The sequence below is a fragment of the Phocoena sinus genome, chromosome 16, assembly GCF_008692025.1.
Source record: "Phocoena sinus isolate mPhoSin1 chromosome 16, mPhoSin1.pri, whole genome shotgun sequence".
In the NCBI taxonomy this organism is placed as follows: domain Eukaryota; kingdom Metazoa; phylum Chordata; class Mammalia; order Artiodactyla; family Phocoenidae; genus Phocoena; species Phocoena sinus.
In genome coordinates, this window is record NC_045778.1 from 56,343,096 (window position 1) to 56,360,468 (window position 17,373).

Here is a 17,373-nt window from a genome sequence, read left to right on the forward strand (position 1 = left end):
TTTGGTGCCATATGCATCTGTTAATCCCTCTCCTTACTCCCTGAATAACATGACACTGAATGAATGTGCGGGCCACATTTACAGGACACCAAAACAATCACTGTTTGGGGAAAATTCAGCAATAAATAGGTGATTCTGCCTGTCACCTGGGGGAGGAAAAGCCCAGCTTTCTGTCTGGGTTTGCTTGATTTCTTAGGCCCTGGGATAAACATAGCTCTTGTCACTGGCCCTACAGCCTAAAGAATTCCTCCCTTAAATGACCCAAGTTCCTACAGTGGATTTAATCCTTAAGTCACTAAAAGTGCAGATGAAGACTTGGGTTGTGGACAGTGATGAATTACAGACTTACACTTTAGGGCAAGTGAGAAAAAATAACCCTGTGATGAAAGACAACACCCCTGGGGAGGAGCAGGGCCCATGAAGGGCATTTACGTTCCATTTTCATCTTTTTCCCTGGATGCTCTTTGCTCTCTCTATCCACTTCTCTTTCCGCTCCTCTCTTGTCCCCTCTCTGTCTTTCCTCCCTCTATCCTCTTCTGCTTCTCTCCCTCTCTGCCTCTTCCTTTTTATTTTTATTTATTTATTTGCGGTACGCGGGCCTCTCACTGTTGTGGCCTCTCCCGTTGCGGAGCACAGGCTCCAGATGCGCAGGCTCAGCGGCCATGGCTCACGGGCCCAGCCGCTCCACGGCATGTAGGATCTTCCCGGACCAGGGCACGAACCCGTGTCCCCTGCATCGGCAGGCGGACTCTCAACCACTGTGCCACCAGGGAAGCCCCGGCCTCTTCCTTTTTAAACCTCTACTTAGCATTCTATCTTCCTCTCTGTCTCCTCCCTTCCTTCTTTCTCCCTCACTTTTCCTTTTCTCTACTGAATTATGGAATTAAAGAATATTTGATAGCTTGATGTATTCTATTATTCGTATTGAAAAATAAGGCAAGTCTCTCATGAAAATAGCAATTATATTAAATTGCTTTTTTATTTGTATATAAACCATAGTACTTTTTCCTGTACCTCAGTGATCTTTGATAGAGAAAAGCCCCCATCCCCCAACACACACACAATTCATGCAGTGCAAGGCAGGGGAGGGAAGCCAGCAAGGAGGCACTCGTGTGATTAGCGTTAAGGGGAAATCCTCAGGACACCGGCAGCAAGGAAGGGTTAGGATTGCAGAATGTTGAAGGTGGACCCTCTACTCCAAGCTCCTTGCTTTGTTTCCAGGCTCCTCATCCATCCATCCCACATTCCTTGAGTTTTCTGGAGAAGGCAAATAGATCGTATCAATGCCCGCAGACAGGAAATGGAAGTCCAGAGAAATTACATGATTTCTGCAAAGTCACGCAGCCGGTTCATGGGAAAACCTTGAGGAGAACCTATTTGTCAAGCACAACAAATATAACACCAGATATATCATGTGAGGACATCATAGGAGCTACAAGAATTGGAACAGCTTGATAAGACCCAGTTACCACTTAAGTGGAATCATGACCTCCAGGGAGAAGCTAGATCATTTAACCAACACTCATTTACCAGGTGGACAAAATGGGATTCGGCCCTAGAGTCTATGGATTACATGTCAAATTCACATTCACACACAATGGGTCACTCTATTGGAGGGGTCAGGGATACGGGCCATGCGCACAGAAGATGATCTTGTTTCCTTTCAGCACTCAGTACACACCCAGCGCCTCCCTTGCTGACATGTTAGACAACAGCTCCAAGCAGCTGCTCCCGTTACTGTCTGCCCCTCTGTGTCCTCTAAGTACCTTCTGCAACCTGCCATGTGACTCCTCTTCCCAGGGAGGCTGTGATCTGCAATTAGCAGGCAGTCTTGACGACTGGCTTTGAGTTTATTAAGTCCTGAATTCCCAAGTACACTTTGTTCTTTTTCTTCCTCCCTCCCTTCCTTCCTTCTTTCCTTCCTTCCTTCTTTTCTTTCCCTTCCCTCCTTCCTTCTTTCTCTTTTTCTTTCTTTCATGGCACCAGTCACTTTATGTTCAGCCAAAAGAAAATATTTATGGAGTACTTTCCTAGCCAAGCACTGTGCTGGGCACTAGGAATACAGATACAATAAACCGGGCTCCCTTCCCTTCCATTGGTTACAGTGTCATGGGAGATGGGGTGGCACATTCATGAAAAACATCTTCCTCCCTCTGAGATGGGAAGGGATAGCCTGTGGGTTGCACAGGGTGCTATTGGCCCAATGGGGGCGGGGTGGGTGGCTGATCAGGACAGCCTTTTCTGGGAGGGGGGTGACATCTGAGCCAAGTTTTGAGGCATGAATAGAAGTTGGCCAGGCCAAGTGAAGAAAACTAGTTCTGTCAAAAGAAAGGTGGAAAGTTGGTGGGAGAGCGGGTTGAGAGAGAGCTCAGGGCAGGTTGTGCTCACTGTGTCGCTACAGTTTTTCCACACTGAAACCATCTCTCTGGGGGAGAAACAGGTAGAAAGGCATAAGTTTTATTTTGACTGTAGGAACAATTTTCTTTGGCTTTAAAACTTATGTTGGAATAATGGGTGAAACTGTGCAGAGGAGAGGGGTATATGGGAACTCTCTTCTATCTGCTCAATTTCTCTGTAAACCTAAAAACGTTCTAAAAATAAATTATTAATTAAAAATTTTATGTTGGATTATTTAACTTAATTAATTTTTGGAGGGGGGGGTCAGCTAATGTTATCCTTGTCATCGTTGAGAACATGGAACTCCTTGGAGGTCATGATAAGGAGTCTGGCTTCTCCGCCCATTCCTCTTTCCCCCTAGTGCCTCCCCGTCTCGTCTCGGTAAAGGGCACCGCCATCACCTGTTCAGGCCAGCCTGATTTGATCATCCTTGATCCCTTCATCTCTAGTTCTATAGATTGCACTCTAACCTGTCTCTAGAATTCATCCAGTCTGTTCCATCTCCTTTTCTTTCCCTCTGGAGCAGTCCACCATCATCTTCTCCCAGGCTGTCCTCTTCAGTGACCTCTTAAGTGGACAGCCCACTTATATTAGTCTGCTTAAGCGGTAACAACAAAGTGTCACAGAAATTAATTTTCTTACATTTCTGGAGACTGGAAGTCCAAAATCGTGGTGTCAGCGGGTTGCTTTCTTCTGAAGCCTCTCTCCTTGGCCTGTGGGTAGCTTGTCTTCTCCCTGTGTCTTCACGTGGCCTTCCCAATGTGTGTGTGTATTTGTGTCCTAATCTCTTCTTTAAGGACACCAGTCATATTGGATTAGGGCCTGTCCTAATGACCTCGCATGAACTTAATTACCTCTTTAAAGACTTTATCTCGAAATACATTCAAAACCTGAGGTACTGGGACTAGGACTTCCACATGTGAATTCAGTGTATAACACCACTTCCCCTGTGTGGCCCTCTGAGCCATTTTTCATGCACCCACCAAGGTGATCTTCTGAAAACGTAAGTCAGACCAAGTTACTTCCCTGCTTCAAAGCCTTCAGTGGCTTCCCAGTGTATTTAGAATGAAATCCAAACTCTTCCCCCGTGGCTTACAAAGAATGGTCTGACCCCTACAAACTGCCTCCCCCAAACTCTCCCTGCCTCTTCCCCGGCTCATCACCATGCAGCTACACAGCCTTCCTTATGTTTTTTTTTTTTTGAGGTACACGGGCCTCTCACTGTTGTGGCCTCTCCCATCGTGGAGCACAGGCTCCAGACGCGCAGGCTCAGCGGCCATGGCTCACGGGCCCAGCCGCTCTGCGGCATGTGGGATCCTCCCAGACCGGGGCACGAACCTGTGTCCCCTGCATTGGCAGGCGGACTCTCAACTACTGCGCCACCAGGGAAGCCCTTCCTTACGTTTTTAAGATACATGAAACTCTTCTATGCTCTGCCCACTCTTCACCTGGCCACCTCCTACTCATCCTTCAGTTCTCAGAGACGCCTTCCCTGAAGCCCTGGTCTCAAGTAGGCGCCCACTGTGATTCTCAATCCTAGCTTCAAGTTCCTTTACTTTGTATCTTTTATCACAATTTGATATCACATGTTTTTTTGTTTACTTGTTTGTCTTTCTGAGGACAAAGACCTTTTCTGTTTTGTTCCTGCTGGTGTCCTTGCTCTTAGCATAATGCCTGGTACAGGGAGGCTGCTCAGCAAATATTTACTGAATGACTGACAGAATGAACTGGAAGCTTGCACTTTATTCTCCAGGCATGGGAAGCTGCTGAAGGATTTCTAGCAAGGGAGTGATGTGGTCAGATGCACGTTTGAGAGAGATCACTCTGGCTACAGTGGGGAAGGGGTGAGTTAAGGGTCCGATCCTGGAATCAGGGAAACTAGTGGGAAGACTACTGTAATAGCCCAAGTGAGAAATGATGAAATATTGAACTAGGGTCATGGAAATGAGATAGCATTTATAGGATGTGACCGTTTATCGGATGTAAGGAGAGCGGGGACTCCGAGATTCTTGGACCAGGTGAGAAGGTGAATGGGAGTATCTTTCATGGAGACTGGAAGAGAAGAGAAGGAACAGGTTGGTTGAGAGTCTTGGGAGATAACTTGGAATACTTATCTCCCCACTAGAAGGCTCCCCTTAAAGACAGGGAGTGTGTTGAAGTTCCCATTTAAAAAATACATGGCACATAGCAAGCCCCCAGTAATCCCAGTTGGGGACGGTGCATGTGGGCCCTTAGTCACAGGCACACCGTCAGTTATAGAAACCTTCACCTCTGTCCACAGCCTGAACACCCTGGGGATGTTGGTTCTCTGAATTCCCATGTCACTCACCCTCCAGCCCTGCTCAGCCTGTTCCATTCCTGATGACCCCCCACTCTTTGCTTGTTTTCGGCCCTGGCAGAAACAAAGCAAGCCCAAAATATACCATCCAACTGGCAGGTGATGAGTGATTAGCTGCCTGGCTCTAAAAGGCTGGAATGAGGCGGCCTTTCAGTACTAAGTGCAGTAACCCTAGCTCTCAGCTTGTTGTAATTCTAGATGGAGGTGGTCTGGGACTGGGCGTGGGCAGGGCAGCATGAACAGACCCTCGAGGTCCGGCGGGAGGTGGGAAGAGAGCGCATCTCTCTGCAGTCAATTGAAAGTATGAAATTAATGCTCAGATGGAGGGAAATGAGATGCACTGGATTACGTGAGAGGATGAGTGATTCTTCTCGCTAAGGGAAGGCTCGCTGCAGGGGATGGGATGGCAGGTTTGGTGGCCACACTTAATCTCTTTCTTGCTCCTCACCTAAGATAAGATACGACATTTATACAAGGAGATTCTCATTGCTTTTTTTCTTCACTTTATTTCTGCCAAATATCCTACAGCTCCGTGGCTTTGGGCAAGTAACTTAACCTCTCTGAATTTTAGTTTCCTCATCAGTAAAGTGGGAGTTGTAGCCCATACCTCAAACAGCTGTTGTGAGAATCTAAATGAGCTAAAGGATTTAAGGAATTATAGAGACATTCCATAATTGAGGTGGTTAGTCCCTACCAAAAGCAAGTCTCTATTTCAGAAGCACCAGGGCACTGGTGAATGCAGTCAGTGCTCAGATGCCTGTGGCTTACAGTGTGATACTAGTGTTCATTTAATCTGTGCTCTAGGAAAGGCCCGGTGCCTTAATCAAGAATATACAGCACAGGAGTGATCAGTTGGCATTTAATTAAATGTTCACAACTACTAGGAAGGTTTCAGTCTTTATCTCCCACTAGCATCAGAGTATTATAATTAGAATAATAAGGGTCTTAGATAGCATAATAAGGCTATTAGATTCACTGGGGGTGGGGGGATGTGGCTTGTTAATAAACCCCATTAGAAGTGAGTCCTCATCATTAAAATCAGTGGTCTGGAAGATATGTATATTGGCTAAGACAGTTTACAGTCCCTCCCAACCCTTGCATGATCAGAAAAGAGTCTGCTGAGCCCCCCATACCATTCACCTTTCTGGAGGGTACCTGCTGCTAGATTCTAACATGGCCCTGGGTCCAGCCATAACATCAAAGGATTTGATTTGCCTGAAGCCTTAAGGTTAACCCACTCCCGCTTCTCCATTTTGGAGACCCACCTGGAGCAAACCTTTGGCGCAAGGCCTGGTTAGAGCACTTCAAAGGACAGAGCCGTGATCAGTTTTCAGAACAGGTCCTTTTGTGTCTACTTGCTGATAAAAGTGTGTCTAATAAATGTCCAAACGTGGCAGAATTTGATCTGAAACTTGTGTGAAGTGAAGTGGTTGGGGGAGCAGCTAGCCCTCCACAACCCGTAATGTTTGGGAGCTACCTACAGCTGCCGAAAACAACCTAACAGTTTGTGCGTAATTAAATTCGTGTAGGTCAGTTTGCAGCAGCTGCTGTTAATGTATGTTAGGGCCAAGCACTTTACTTACCTTATTTCATTTAATCCTCAGAACAAATCTGTGAGGTAGGCCCTATTATTATTCCAATGTTTTTAACCAGGGAAAAGGAGGCCCAGAGATCTTAATGCACTGCCCAAGGTCACACAGCTACTAATTAGTGGATCAAGTTTTGAATCCAGAGCCCTTGTGCTTAATCAGTGCACACTACTTCCTGATAGCATTTGAGGGTTTGAGATAGAAAACTGTTTCCCTCAAACAGGGTCAGGCTATAGTCTGGCTTTGCTCACAGCTATGCCTTTCTCATCTGAGCCCACCTGCTGAGAAACGGCCACCTTCAAATTGAGCGGGAGCTGCCCTACTCGGACTGTGTCACAGATTCTGATGCCTCTGTCACAGATTCTGGCAATGGCCCAATGGCCACCTCTTGACCCTCACAGTTTCTTTTTTCCTCTTTTCCTCCCTCATTCTTCATATAGACTCTTAGGACCTCAGAGTTGGAACATCCAGTCCTGGCCAGTATATATAAATATACAAGATCTCAGAGGGGGTTCTCCAGCCTTGCTGGAATGCAGCCCAGACTGGGCACTGATGCTGTATTCGAAAGGCTCTAATCCCTCGGGAGCTTGTCTTCTTATTGACCAGACTGTGCCTCCTTGTCACTTCATCCACTGGTCCTAATCCTGCCCACTGGAGTCACTCAGAAGCCCAATCCCTGTGTCACATGACAGCCTTTCAAGTACCTTAGGATGGATTCATGTGTCACTAAAAGCGCTACCTTAAAGGACCAATGGATATCACATGCCTTGAGATATAATGTGGGATTTCTCCAGTTCCTGCAGGTCTCCCTGCTGGAAGCTTTGGAACCTGAAGGACTCTGGCTTCATAGGAATCTCTCCTGTCCTCTGGGCAGAGGTGCTTCCTGACCAGCTTTCCAGAATCAAAGAGGAAGCTGCTAAAGCCGTCTCCTTTTACTATTATTTTTATTAAGTTATAACTTATACGATTCTTTACACAGATCTTTTTTTAAAATTTATTGGCATACAATTTATCTACCATAAAATTCACTATTTTAAAGTGTACAATTCACTGATTTTTAGTGTATTCCCAAAGTTATGCAACCATTACTACTACCTATTTCCAGAACATTTTCATCACCTCCAAAAGAAACCCCATGCCCATTAGCAGTCCCTCCCATTCCCCTGCCCCCATCCTCGGTAACCACCACTCTGCTTTCCGACTTTTAGGGTTCGCCTACTGTGGACATTTCATCTAAATGGAATCACACAATATGTGCTCTTTTGTGAATTCTTTCACTTCGCATAGTGTTTTCAAGGTTCATCCATGTTGTACCATGTATCAGAATTTCCTTCCTTTTTATGGCCAAATGATATTGCATTGTATGGATATACCACATTTTGTTTACCTGTTCATCAGTTGAGGGACATTTGGGTTGTTTCCACTTTGGGGCTGCTATGAATAACGATGCTGTGAACATTTGTGAACAAGCTTTTGTGTGAACATGTTTTCAGTTCTCTAGGAGTGGGACTGACCTTGCACAGCTCTTAAGTGTATGTCCATTTTAATGCATCTCGTGTGGAGCTCTTTACACACACAAAGGTTTCAGCCCAAGCTTGGTACCTGAGTGAGCAGACAGGAACCTATCTCACTAACAACATGTGGTGGGATCCAAGTCAGCTGGAAAGCCCAGCCAGAGTCCCACTAGCAATTCTTTTTCCTCTCTCCCATGCCCTGAGAGGCTCAATGGTTTCTTCAATTCAAAGATGCTGTCTATTTGATGACAATTCAGAGGGCTGGGGTAGGGGAAGTGGTGGTGGGAAAGTTTCTTTTGACATTGATTGTAAGATACCTCTTGATTTTAGAAAGTTAAATTGCAAGTGTCAGGTTTAATCCTTCAACAACCCCATCTCCATCTTCTCTATGAAGAAAGTAAGGCTTGAGATTGGAACCAAGATGGTGGAGTAGAAGGACGTGCTCTCACTCCCTCTTGTGAGAACACCAGAATCACAACTAGCTGCTGGACAATCATCGACAGGAAGACACTGGAACTCACCAAAAAAGATACCCCACGTCCAAGGACAAAGGAGAAGCCACAGTGAGACGGTAGGAGGGGCTCAAACACAGTAAAATCAAGTCCCATAACTGCTGGGTGGGTGACTCACAGACTGAAGAACACTTATACCACAGAAGTCCACCCACTGGAGTGAAGGTTCTGAGCCCCACAACAGGCTTCCCAACCTGGGGGTCCGGCAACAGGAAGAGGAATTCCTAGAGAATAAGACTTTGAAGGCTACTGGGATTTGACTGCAGGACTTCGACAGAACTGGGGGAAACAGAGACTCCGTTTTAGGAGGGCACACACAAAGTGGTGTGTGCATCGGGACCCAGGGGAAGGAGCAGTGACCCCCGGGGAGACTGAACCAGACCTACCCACTAGTGTTGGAGGGTCTCCTGTGAAGGTGGGGGTTGGCTGTGGCCCACCGTGGGGACAAGGACACTGGCAGCAGAAGTTCTGGGAGGTACTCCTTGGCGTGAGCCCTCCCAGAGTCTGCCATTAGCTCCACCAAAGAGCCCAGGTAGGCTCCAGTGTTGGGTTGCCTCAGGCCAAACAACCAACAGGGAGGGAACCCAGCCCCACCCTTCAACAGTCAAGTGGATTAAGGTTTTACTGAGCTCTGCCCACCAGAGCAACAGTCAGCTCTACCCACCACCAGTCCCTCCCTTCAGGAAACTTGCACAAGCATCTTAGATAGCCTCATCCACCAGAGGGCAGACAGCAGAAGCAAGAACTACAATCCTGCAGCCTGTGGAACAAAAACCACATTCGCAGAAAGAGAGACAAGATGAAAAGGCAGAGGGCTATGTACCAGATGAAGGAACAAGATAAAACCCCAGAAAAACAACTAAATGAAGAGAGATAGACAACCTTCCAGAAAAACAATTCAGAATAATGATAGTGAAGATGATCCAGGACCTCGGAAAAAGAATGGAGGCAAAGATGAAGAAGATGCGAGAAATGTTTAACAAAGACCTAGAAGAATTAAAGAACAAACAAACAGAGATGAACAATACAATAACTGGAATGAAAACTATACTAGAAGGAATCAATAGCAGAATAACTGAGGCAGAAGAACGGATAAGTGACCTGGAAGACAGAATGGTGGAATTCACTGCTGCGGAACAAAGTAAAGAAAAAAGAATGAAAATAAATGAAGACAGCCTAAGAGAACTCTGGGACAACATTAAATGCAACAACATTCGCATTATAGGGGTCCCAGAAGGAGAAGAGAGAGACAAAGGACCAGAGAAAATATTTGAAGAGATTATAGTCAAAAACTTCCCTAACATGGGAAAAGAAATAGCCACCCAAGTCCAGGAAGCGCAGAGAGTCCCATACAGGATAAACCCAAGGAGAAACACACCGAGACACATAGTAATTAAATTGGCAAAAATTAACACAAAGAAAAATTATTGAAAGCAGCAAGGGAAAAACGACAAATAACATACAAGGGAACTCCCATAAGGTTAACAGCTGATTTCTCAGCAGAAACTCTACAAACCAGAAGGGAGTGGCATGATATACTTAAAGTGATGAAAGGGAAGAACGTACAACCAAGATTACTCTACCCGGCAAGGATCTCATTCAGATTTGATGGAGAAATCAAAAGCTTTACAGACAAGCAAAAGCTAAGATAATTCAGCACCACCAAACCAGCTCTACAACAAATGCCAAAGGAACTTCTCTAAGTGGGAAACACAAGAGAAGAAAAGGAACTACAAAAACAAACCCAAAACAATTAAGAAAATGGTCATAGGAGCACACATATTGATAATTACCCTAAAGGTGAATGGATTAAATGCTCCAGACAAAAGACACAGCCTTGCTGAATGTATACAAAAACAAGACCCATATATATGTTGTCTACAAGAGACCCACTTCACACCTAGGGACACATACAGACTGAAAGTGAGGGGATGGAAAAAGATATTCCATGCAAATGGAAATCAAAAGAAAGCTGGAGTAGCAATACTCATATCAGGTAAAATAGACTTTAAAATAAAGAATGTTACAAGAGACAAGGAAGGACACTGCATAATCATCAGGGGATCAATCCAAGAAGAAGATATAACAATTATAAATATATATGCACCCAACATAGGAGCACCTCAATACTTAAGGCAACTGCTAACAGCTATAAAAGAGGAAATTGACAGTAACACAATAATAGTGGGGGATTTTAACACCTCACTTACACCAATGGACAGATCATCCAAAATGAAAATAAATAAGGAAACAGAAGCTTTAAATGACACAATAGACCAGTTAGATTTAATTGATATTTATAGGACATCCCATCCAAAAACAGCAGATTACACTTTCTTCTCAAGTGCGCACGGAACATTCTCCAGGATAGATCACATCTTGGGTCACAAATCAAGCCTCGGTAAATTTAAGAAAATTGAAAACATATCAAGTATCTTTTCTGACCACGATGCTATGAGATTAGAAATGAATTACAGGGGAAACAACGTAAAAAACAAACACATGGAGGCTAAACAATATGTTACTAAATAACCAAGAGATCACTGAAGAAATCAAAAAATACCTAGAGACAAATGACAATGAAAACATGATGATCCAAAACCTATGGGATGCAGCAAAAGCAGTTCTAAGAGGGAAGTTTATAGCAATAGCATCCTACCTCAAGAAACAAGGAAAATCTCTAATAAACAATCCAGCCCTACACCTAAAAGAACTAGAGAAAGAAGAACAAACAAAACCTAAAGTTAGCAGAAGGAAAGAAACCATAAAGATCAGAGCAGAAATAAATGAAATAGAAACAAGGAAAACAATAGCAAAGATCAATAAAACTAAAAGCTGGTTCTTTGAGAAGATAAAATTGATAAACCATTAGCCAGACTCATCAAGAAAAAGAGGGAGAGGACTCAGATCAATAAAATTAGAAATGAAAAAGGAGAAGTTACAACAGACACCACAGAAATGCAAAGCATCCTAAGAGAATACTACAAGCAACTGTATGCCAATAAAATGGACAACTTGGAAGAAATGGACAAATTCTTAGAAAGGTATCACCTCCCAAGACTGAACCAGGAAGAAATAGATAATACGAACAGACCAATCACAAGTAATGAAATTGAAACTGTGATTTTAAATCTTGCAACAAACAAAAGTACAGGACCAGATGGCTTCACCGGTGAATTCTATCAAACATTTAGAGAAGAGCTAACACCCATCCTTCTCAAACTCTTCCAAAACTGCAGAGGAAGGAAACTCCCAAACTCATTCTACGAGGCCACCATCACCCTGAAACCAAAACCAGACAAAGATACTCCACAAAAAGAAAATTACAGACCAATATCACTGATGAATATAGATGCAAAAATCCTCAACAAAATACTAGCAAACAGAATCCAACAACACTTTAAAAGAATCATACACCATGACCAAGTGGGATTTATCCCAGGGATTCAAGGATTTTTCAATATATGCAAATGAATCAGTGTGTACACCATATTAACAAATTGAAGAAGAAAAAGTATATGATCTTCTCAATACATGCAGAAAAATCTTTTGACAAAATTCAACACCCATTTATGATAAAAACTCTCCAGAAAGTGGGCATAGAGGGAACCTACCTCAACATAATAAAGGCCATATATGACAAACCCACAGCAAACATCATTCTCAATGGTGAAACACTGAAAGCATTTCCTCTAAGATCAGGAACAAGATAAGGATGTCCACTCTCGCCACTATTATTCAACATAATTTTGGAAGTCCTAGCTACAACAATCAGAGAAGAAAAAGAAATAAAAGGAGTACAAATTGGAAAAGAAGAAGTAAAACTGTCACTGTTTGCAGATGACATGATACTCTACATAGAGAATCCTAAAGATGTCACCAGAAAACTACTAGAACTAATCAATGAATTTGGTAAAGTTGCAGGATACAAAATTAATGCACAGAAATCTCTTGCATTCCTATACACTAACAACAAAAGATCAGAAAGAGAAATTAAGGAAACAATCCCATTCACCATTGCAACAGAAAGAATAAAATACCTAGGAATAAACCTACCTAAGGAGACAAAAGGCCTGTATGCAGAAAACTATAAGACACCGATGAAAGAAATTAAAGATGATACAAAGAGATGGAGAGATATACCATGTTCTTGGATTGGAAGAATCAATATTGTGAAAATGACTATACTACCCAAAACAATCTACAGATTCATTGCAATACCTATGAAATTACCAATGGCATTTTTTACAGAACTAGAACAAAAAATCTTAAAATTTTTATGGAGACACAAAAGACCCCGAATAGCCAAAGCAGTCTTGAGGGAAAAAAATGGAGCTGGAGGAATCAGACTCTCTGACTTCTGACTATACTACAAAGCTACAGTAATCAAGACAGTATGGTACTGGCACAAAAACAGAAACATAGATCAATGGAACAAGATAGAAAGCCCAGAGATAAACCTATGCACCTATTGTCAACTAATCTATGACAAAGGGTATCACCTCACACCAGTTAGAATGGGCATCGTCAGAAAATCTACAAATAACAAATGCTGGAGAGGGTGTGGAGAAAATGCTGGAGAGTGTAAATTGATACAGCCACTATGGAGAACAGTATGCGGGTTCCTTAAAGAACTAAAAATAGAATTACCATATGACCCTACAATCCCACTATTGGGCATATACCCTGAGAAAACCATAATTCAAAAAGACACATGCACCCCAATGTTCATTGCAGCACTATTTACAATAGCCACGGAAGCAACCTAAATGCCCATCGACAGATGAATGGATAAAGAAGATGTGGTACATATATACAATGGAATATTACTCAGCCATAATAAGGAACAAAATTAGGTCATTTGTTGAGACATGGATGGATCTAGAGACTGTCATACAGAGTGAAGTAAGTCAGAAAGAGAAAAACAAATATTGTATATTAACGCATATATGTGGAACTTAGAAAAATGGTACAGATGAACTGGTTTACAGGGCAGAAATTGAGACACAGATGTAGAGAACAAACGTATGGACACTAAGGGGGGAAAGCGGTGGGGGGTGGAGTGGTGTGATGAATTGAGAGATTGGGATTGACATGTATGCACTGATGTGTGTAAAATTGATAACTAATAAGAACCTGCTGTATAAAAAAAAATCAACAATGAAAAAAAAAGTTAAATTGCTTGGGGAGGGGAAAGAGATTACTGCATTTTTAGACTTGGGGAGATTACAGTCTTACATTTAAAGGTTACCCTCAGAGGCCAACCCAGTATTTTTATAGAGGAGGAAAAGGAGGGATGGCTCCATAGGTTAGACAACAGCATAGGCCAACCCTTACTGCTGAGGCTGCAGCAAGAAGGGTCATAGACACAGAAGTAGCAGGCAAGGCTGGGGCGGTGGTCCATCTCCTGAGCATCTCTGATGTGGCTTCTAGGGGCAGCCCGTGGAGAGAAAGGTTACTCTGTGCTACATCAGACACTAAGCAATAGGGATCTGCTCCTTAATTCTCCACACCATGATGTCACAGGAAAGGCTGAGGAGCTCCAAGTGGCAGAGCCCAGAGAACTCTGGACTCCAAGCCCAACCCTGTTCCTTCCATAATGCCACGTATTACTTCACCTCCCTGGGCCTTGGTTTCCCGATCCGTGCAGTCAGGAGAGTGATCCCTTCCCTGTCTGAGTCACTCTGTCATTATCAGGACCAAACAAAATGAGTTAATAAGGAGGTGAGCGCTCTTTAAAATGAAGGACACATGTGGGTCATGATTTATTATGGGCCTGGATTCATTTAAGCTCGCTGATCTACTTAGGCCACAGATATTATTAATAAGTACCTGGTTATAGTTTAACCTCAACTACCTCTTAAAGTAACTACCACTACATTTTTATCACCTACTGTATACTTTGTCTAAGTCACTGTCTAATTTCAGAAGAAGATCCTTAGGCTTCCCTCCTAGTACTCATGTCTCCTACCCCCTGCCCAATACTCACATCTTCCTGAAACTTGGGTCTTTACAGTGGTCTCCTTCTCAGGACTGTTTCAACTCATTTATGTTTTGGCTGAGATCTCAAGGTCAGTACCCCATGCAACATGCACCACAGTCTGCTACGGATCAACAGAGTAAACAAATCTGGTTTACTTCTAAAGCTTTTTCCAGCAGTGCGCAGCAGACACTTTCTAAGACAGGGCGAATTCTTTCAGCCTTCAGTAAAGATTTAAGAACTTGAGGTAACTTCTTCAAAGCATTCACTTAATGTTGTCTTTCCACCACCATATACCAAGCTCACAAGTGAGACACATATCACCCCTTTGATATTCTAACGACTTTGTAATTATACAACTGGCAAGAAAGGAAACTTGAAAAGTTAAAGGCACAACCCAAATGTCCCTTGGTGGATGAACGGATAAATAAAATGTGGGATATGCATACAATGGAGTACTATTCAGCCTTAAAAAGGAAGGAAATTCTGACACATGTTGTAACATGCATGAACCTTAGTGACGTTGTGCTAAGTGAAATAAGCCAATCACAAAAAAACAAATTCTGTATGATCTCACTTATATGAGGTACCCAGTGTAGTCAAATTCATAGAGAAAGAAAATAGAACAGAGATTACCAAGGCCTGGGGGGAGGGGAGAATAGGGAGTTATTGTTAAATGGGTACAGAGTTATAGTTTGGGATGATGAAAACGTCCTAGAGATGGATAGTGGTGATGACTACACAACAGCGTGAATGTACTTAATGCCACTGAATTATATACTGAAAATGGTTACAAAGGTAAATTGTATGATGGGTATTTGGCTGTTTGGCTTCCTTCTAGTGTTTGACTATTACGAATAAAGCCACTAAAAAGAGTTAAAGGCAGCCTTTAGAATGTTGTGCTATAGTAAGGGGCAATGTAGGTCATAAAAGACTATCGTGCTCTTTCCACCATCTTTCCGTGCCACCGTAATGGTGCACGTGGACATCCTGGCCAGGGTTCTCAACATTGCTGAGAAGAGAGGCAAACACCAGGTTCTTACCAGGCAGTGCTCCAAAGCCATCATCTGGTTTCTAACTGATGATACAGCATCCATTAATGACAACAGAGTTGGGTAAATTGTTGTGAACCTCACAAGCAGCTTAAACAGTTGTAAAGTGATCAGCCCCAGATTTGGTGTGCAATTGGGTGATCTAGAATAATAACAGACTACCCGATCCCATCCCATCCGTTGTACTAGTGATCTTGGCTGGCGTCACGGACCAAATGGAAGCAAGATGAAAACACACAGGAGGGAAAATCCTGGGATTCTTTTTCTCGGGATGTAACACATACATACAATAAAATGCCTCAGTGAATAGCAACAACAAATACTATTATTTCTTTCTTAATAAAATAATGATATATACTATTATACATGCACATAGTAAAAAGTCTTAGATAATATTCACCAAAATGCAAATAGTGAATAACTCTGCATGGTGGGATTATGAATAATTTTTTAAAATAAATTTATTTATTTTTGGCTGCATTGGGTCTTTGTTGCTGTGTGGGCTTTCTGTAGTTGTGGCAATCGGGGGCTACCCTTCGTTGCGGTGCGCGGGCTTCTCATTGCAGTGGCTTCTCATTGCGGAGCACGGGCCCTAGGCATGTGCTTCAGCAGTGTGACATGCGGGCTCAGTAGTTGTGGCTCACGGGCTCTAGAGTATGGGCTCAGTAGTTGTGGCACACAGGCTTAGCTGCTCCGTAGCGTGTGGGATCTTCCCAGACCAGGGCTGGAACCTGTGTCCCCTGTATTGGCAGGCGGATTCTTAACCACTGTGCCACCAGGGAAGCCCAACAAATAATTCTATAATTTTTATGTTTTAACTGTTACAAAACAAAAATTCAACTGAATAAATTTGAAGAGCTAATTGGATTTATTCAATGATTCATAAATCGAGCAGCATCTCATCTAGTAAATAGAAGGGCGCTCCAAGAAGTTGTACAAAATGGAAGGTTTTTATAGGCAGAAGGAGGGTGGGGCAAGGAAGTTATTAGCAAAAGAAAAGAAAGAATTGTTTCAGGCCAGGTCGTCTTCTTTTTTGGGGGGAAGCAAATGGCAGGGGGCTTATACAGATTATCTCACTAGTGCTGATCAGATTGTCTATTTGAAAGTTGCTTTCTGGGGAGAGGTTGAAACTGCAGCAAAATCTTGGTTTGCTGACATGGGGACAAATGACTCCATTTGGGGCTTTTATTTCTTTTTAACAGTACAAAAAATACATAAAGTTATTTTCTAGTGTGTATGTCTGCTTCCCCTAGTCATGGCAGAGAACTTAAGTAAGGAGGCATGGCTTTTCATTCCAGTGATCTGTTTCCTTTCCATTATGTTCTTAGGTGCTTACATGTTGTGAGGAGCTGTGGTTCAAAGGTGGAGCCGGTGGCCTTGGAAAAGTCACTGAATCCTCTGAGCCTCTGTTCCTTCACCCATTAGATGAGAATAGTAGTAATAATAACAACAATAAAACCTACCTTTTGGTGTTGTGCAGAGGTGTGTGGTACGATAAGAAAGCACTCAAATGAAATTGATGTCACTCTTTATTACAGAAAGTACTGCTAGCATCCAGATTACCACAGGAAGTAGGGTTGAGGAGAATATTTTCAAAATTCTCTCCATTCCAGCCAACTGTAATCAATTAAGTTGAGGCTGCCACTGATCTCCACCACCAGTCCGTTCCTCACTCCACCTCCCAATCTTTGATCTTTAATGACTTGAATGTGCTAAAGAACAACCACTAGGGGGCACGATTTCATCACTTGAGAACCTGAGTCCCATTGCCCTAATTTCTTACCAGTGCATTTTACCTTCCAAAAATTCTGTGAATATGAACCTAAGTATTAAGGAAGCTTTCCAGTGGAGGGAAACCCAAGGTCACAGGCTCACGGCTCCACCCTTTTATGGGTCTCCTCCCCCCACCTCCTTTCCTCCTCTCTGTTGTAACTGGCACCAGTTCCCCTCCCCTTTGGCGGGTAGGGCCTTGTTTTGCTTACTCAGCCAGA

The 17,373-nt window shown here is 43.2% G+C and overlaps 1 pseudogene; it reads left to right on the plus strand.

Moving 5' to 3' along the window:
- The first annotated feature begins 15,302 nt into the window (after positions 1-15,302).
- Positions 15,303-15,675, plus strand: LOC116741312 (annotated as a pseudogene).
- Positions 15,676-17,373: the final 1,698 nt, after the last annotated feature.